Source organism: Saimiri boliviensis, chromosome 10, assembly GCF_048565385.1.
Source record: "Saimiri boliviensis isolate mSaiBol1 chromosome 10, mSaiBol1.pri, whole genome shotgun sequence".
Classification (NCBI taxonomy): domain Eukaryota; kingdom Metazoa; phylum Chordata; class Mammalia; order Primates; family Cebidae; genus Saimiri; species Saimiri boliviensis.
In genome coordinates this window covers 90201034-90207033 of record NC_133458.1, presented here as the reverse complement: position 1 = coordinate 90207033, position 6000 = coordinate 90201034, and positions in this window count along the sequence as shown.

The window sequence follows — 6000 nt, the reverse complement described above, 5'->3', positions numbered from 1 at the left end:
GTGGCGCGTGCCTGTAATCCCAGCTACTCAGGAGGCTGAGGCAGGAGAATTGCCTGAGCCCAGGAGGCGGTCCAGCCTGGGTAACAAGAGCGAAACTCCGTCTCAAAAAAAAAAAAAAAAAAAAAAAAAAAAGAAGGCCGGGCGCGGTGGCTCACGCCTATAATCCCAGCACTTTGGGAGGCCGAGGCGGGTGGATCACAAGGTCAAGAGATCGAGACCATCCTGGTCAACATGGTGAAACCCTGTCTTTACTAAAACCTGGGGATGGTGGCGCGTGCCTGTAATCCCAGCTACTAAGGAGGCTGAGGCAGGAGAATTGCCTGAACCCAGGAGGCGGAGGTTGCGGTGAGCCGAGATCGCGCCATTGCACTCTTGCCTGGTTAACAAGCGCGAAACTCCGTCTCAAAAAAAAAAAAAAGAAAAGAAAAGAAAAAGAAAAAGAAAAAAGAGGCCAGGCGCAGTGGCTCACGCCTGTAATCCTAGCACTTTGGGAGGCCGAGGCAGGTGGATCACGAGGTCAAGAGATTGAGACCATCCTGGTCAACATGGTGAAACCCCATCTCTACTAAAAATACAAAAAATTAGCTGGGCATGGTGGCGCGTGCCTGTAATCCCAGCTACTCAGGAGGCTGAGGCAGGAGAATTGCTTGAACCCAGGAGGCGGAGGTTGCGGTGAGCCGAGATCGCGCCATTGCACTCCAGCCTGGGTAACAAGAGCGAAACTCCGTCTTAAAAAAAAGAAAGAAAGAAAGAAAAAAGAAAAAAAGAAACCAAAAGAAAAATAACCAAGGAATATCTTAAATTAGAGAAGTGGCAAAGATAGAATTTCAGGCACACCATTCATTTCATTTTATTTTATCTTATTTTATTTTAAGATGAAGTGTCACTCTGTTGCCCAGGCTGGAGTGCAGTGGCACAATCTCTGCTCACTGAAACCTACTCCTCCAAGATTCAGGTGCTTCTCCTGCCTCAGCCTCCTCAGCATCTGGGATTACAGGCGTGAGCCACCACGGCCAGCTAATTTTTGTTTTCATGTTTTTGTTTTGAGATGGAGTCTTGCTCTGTCTCCCAGGCTGGAGTGCAATGGCACGATGTCAGCTCATTGCAACCTCTGCCTCCGGGATCCAAGTGATTCTCTTGTCTCTTGTCTTAGCCTCCAGAGTAGCTGGGATTACAGGCATCCGCCATCATGCCTGGCTAATTTTTGTATTTTTAGTAGAGACAGGTTTCCCCATGCTGCCCAGGCTGGTCTGGAACTCCTGACCTCAAGTGATCCGCCCACCTTGGCCTCCCGAAGTGCTGGGATTATAGGCGTGAGCCACCAGGCCAGACCTGTTTCTTCAAATAAATATGAGCCTGCTTTGTGCCAGACACTGTTACAAATCCTAGGAATACAGCAGAGAATAAAACCAACAAAAATCTGTGCCTTCATGGAGGTTACATTCTTACTGTGTAGGGAAGGAGAGTAAAAATGAATGAACCAATCGGTGCCTTGGCTCATGCCTATAGTCTTAGCACTTTGAAAGGCCAAGGCAGGCAGATCACCTGAGGCCAGGAGTTCTAGACCAGCCTGGTCAATATGGCGAAACCCAGCCTCTACTAAAAATACAAAAATTAGTCAGATGTGGTGGCACAGGCCTGTAGTCCCAGATACCCAGGAGGTTAAAGTGGGAAGATCACTTGTATCTCGGAGGCAGAGGCTGCAGTGAACCAAGATCACGACACTGCACTACAGCCTGGGTGACAGAGTGAGACTCTGTCTCAAAAAATAACAACAATAAGGCCGGGAGCAGTGGCTCATGCCTGTAATCCCAGCACTTTGGGAGGCCGAGGTGGGTGGATCACGAGGTCGAGAGATCGAGACCAACCTGGTCAACATGGTGAAATCCCGTCTCTACTAAAAATACAAAAAATTAGCTGGGCATGGTGGTGCATGCCTGTAATCCCAGCTACTCAGGAGGCTGAGGCAGGAGAATTGCCTGAACCCAGGAGGCGGAGGTTGCGGTGAGCCGAGATCGCGCCATTGCACTCCAGCCTGGGTAACAAGAGTGAAACTCTGTCTCAAAAAAATAAATAAATAAATAAATAACAACAATAATAAGAGTAATCCAGACTTAAACAATATCAACCTGAATGCATCTCATAATCTGAATGTTGTTGGGGGGAAAGTTATATCAGAAAACATAATATAGTAAGCCAGGTACGTAAAATTTTTAAATGTGCAAAGCAACATTTTATATATGTATATATACATATATACATATATATATATATATATATATATACACACACACATATACATAGATTGCTTAAGGTGTATCTCATGAATACACAAGAGGTAAATGTTTAACAACTAGCTTTCTGAAAGAACAGAAAAGAACACTAATTTGTGGATTTGCTGATTTTTATAGTATAAATACTATGCAATTCATTGATGGATTGGTTGTCCTAATGAGATCAAAGGTTTGTTGAAATCAACCTACTACAGGGAATGGGCTAAAATGATAGGAGGTAGTGGTCACAAAGTGGAATTCAGATGATGGCAATTATGACCATGTAGGTGAGGAAGTAACTGCAATGAAGATGCATACTCCCAGCAGGAGTGGAATACAAGGAACTAAGAGTCCAAGATGTTGGAAGGATCATCTGTGTGGATTATGAAATCACCAAGATTTAAAATAGTTGTGTTGGAAAGAATGACAATGGAAGCAGTGAAAATCTGTAGATCACTGCAGTAAGGAGAAGTAGTAAGTGATCATGTCTAATGACGTAAAATTCAAAGTTAAGTTGAGCTTTTTTAAGGATTTAGGGAAGGAGAATTGTTTGCAAGAAGCAATAAGAAGGGAAGAAGATCCTCACTCTACCTCCAAACCCAGTGGCATGAGAAAACACAGATGATCTAAAAGGGCTAAAGAGGAAGCAATGCCCATAGACAAGACTCAGGGTTTCTCAATTTGACCATTGACATCTGAATCTGATCATCCTTTGCTATGAGGGGCCATCCTGCACGTTGTCATTGCATGGTGTTCAGCAGCATCCCTGGCCTCCTCCCACTAGATGTCAGTAGCACCATCTCTAGTTGTGACAACTAAAAATACCTCCAAACATTGCCAAATGCCCTCTGGAGAGTAGGCAAAATTGCCTCCAGGTAAGAATCTCTGAGCTACAGCAAGGTGAGGGAACTATTTAAAGAGGAGCTAAAAGACCCTGGGGTTTTTGCAAATGATTAACCACGAGTCTTGGCAAAGTGGAAAACTTGAGAATAAATTAAGCAGAGATGTCTTTTCTACACTCCCCTAAATTTCACCATTTTGGCAACTAACAGACCAAAGTCAGTCCAAATTCACCATTTTGGCAACTAACAGACCAAAGTCAGTCCAAATTAACCATTCTGGCAACTAACAGACCAAAGTCAGTCCAATTTCACCATTTTGGCAACTAACAGACCAAAGGTGTTTAAAGATACTGTGACTTTTCTCTGAGTTCTTCAAGGGTACCTCTGCTCCTGAAGTTACCTTTTTTTTTCTTTCCTTTTTTTGGATCCCACATATAAGTAGAGAGATTATGCAGTACTTTTATGTGTCTGGCTTATTTCACTTAATATAATACCTTCTAGTTTCATCCGTGTTGTGGCAAATGGCAGAATCTCCTTTTCTATAGCTGAATAATATTCCACTCTGTGTGTGTGTGTGTGTGTGTGTGTGTGTGTGTGTGTGCGCGTGCGCACACACGTGCACGCTATTGGTTTTTCGCTGTTGTTTTGTTTGTTTTTTGAGACAGAGTTTTCTGCTCTTGCTGCCCAGGCTGTACTGCAATGGTGTGATCTCAGCTCACTGCAACCCGCAACCTGCGACCTCCACCTCCCTCATTTAAGCAATTCTTCTGCCTCAGCCTCCCAAGCAGCTGGGTTTACAGGTGCCCATCACCATGCCCAGCTAATTTTTTTTTTTTTTTTTTTTTTAGTAGAGATGGGGTTTCACCATGTTGGCCAGTCTGGTCTCAAACTCCTGACCTCAGATGATCCACCCACCTGGGCCTCCCAAAGTGCTGGGATTATACCTGTGAGCCACTGCCTGGCCTGGCTATTGCTAATACTACTGCAATGAACATGACAATAAACATAGCAATGAACATGGGAATGCAGATATCTTTACTAGATGGTGATTTCGTTTCTTTTGGCTATATATACCCAGCAAAGGGCTTACTGAGCCATCTGGTAATTCTATTTTTAATTTCCTTAAAAACTTCCATACTGTTTTCTACAATGCCTATGCCAATTTACATTCCCAGCAACAGTATGCAAGGGTTCCCTTACTCCACACCCTCACCAATACTTAATCTGTTGTCTTTCTGATAATCACCATTCTAACAGATGTGAAGTGATAATTCATTATAGTTTCATTTGCATTTCCCTGTTGACTAGTAACATTGAGATCCTTTTTATAGGCCTGTTGGCCATTTTTATGTTTTCTTTGGAGAAATATCTATTCAGGTCCATTGCCCATTTTTAAATTGATGATTTGTTTTTCTGCTGTTGAGTTGTGTGAATAATTTAAGTTTGTTTTCCTTGATATCATGATTGCTCTATGATTGTTGGACCAATGCTCCCATATGATGGGAACAATAAATTAAGAGATTTGGTTATTCTTGGTTTTTGTTTGTTTTTGAGATGGAGTCTTGCTCTGTTGCCCAGGCTAATGTGCAGTAGCATGATCTCTGCTCACTGCAACCTCTGCCTCCTGGGTTCCAGTGATTCTCCTGCTTCAGCCTCCCAAGTAGCTGGGATTCTGTTAGGCGTTCACCACCACACCTGGCTAATTTTTGTATTTTTAGTAGGAACAGGGTTTCACTATGTTGGCCAGGCTGGTTTTGAACTCCTGACTTCAGGTGAGCTGCCGCCTTGGCCTCCCAAAGTGCTGGGATTACAGGCATGAGCCATCACACCTGGCCATAGATTTTTTTAATGTGTTACATTCCTAGACATGACCACACCACCACTATATTTAAGTAATTATAAATGATATTATTAGATACTGCAGTTTAAGGCTTCTTATACTTTATTTTTTTATACTTCTTTTTGTTTGTTTGTTTTGTTTTTGAGACGGAGTTTCACTCTTGTTACCCAGGCTGGAGTTCAATGGTGTGATCTCGGCTCACCGCAACCTCCGCCTCCTGGGTTCAAGCAATTCTCCTGCCTCAGCCTCCTGACTAGCTGGGATTACAGGCACGTACCACCATGCCCAGCTAATTTTTTGTATTTTTAGTAGAGACGGAGTTTCACCATGTTGATCAGGATGGTCTCAATCTCTCGACCTCGTGATCCACCTGCCTCGGCCTCCCAAAGTGCTGGGATTACAGGCTTGAGCCACCGTGCCCGGCCAATTTTTTTATACTTCTTATGCTTTATATATCTATATTATCAGTTTGTGTAATCAAGTAATATATGTTATCTATATTATCAGTTTGTATAATCATTTAATATAATATCACTGTGCCTCATAATTTTTTTTTTTTGAGACAATGTCTCTCTCTGTTTCCTAGGCTGGAGTGCAGTGGTATCATCTCTGCTCACTGCAGCCTTAACCTCCCAGGTTCAAGCAATCCACCCACCTTAGCCTCCAGAGTAGCTGGGACCAAAGGACACCATGCCCAGCTAATTTTTTGTATCTTTGATAGAAATAGGGTTGCACCATACTGGCCAGGCTGGACTTCAACTCCTGAGCTCAAACAATCTGCCCGCCTCAGCCTCCCAAAGAGCAGGGATTACAAGTGTGATTGTACTTGTAATTGTACAAATGAGTACTGTGATTGTACTCATTTTTACTGCTTCAATAAATTAGAAAGGAAAAAAAATACCACCATCATCACAAATTCATTATTGCTTTATTGGGGCAATTTTGTCTCGCATCATTTTGTAGTTAAAGAGATTAAGTGTTAGCATACTGGTTCATACAAGTCAACATACCGGTTTAATAGTCAAGGTAGATTATTTATGCTTTC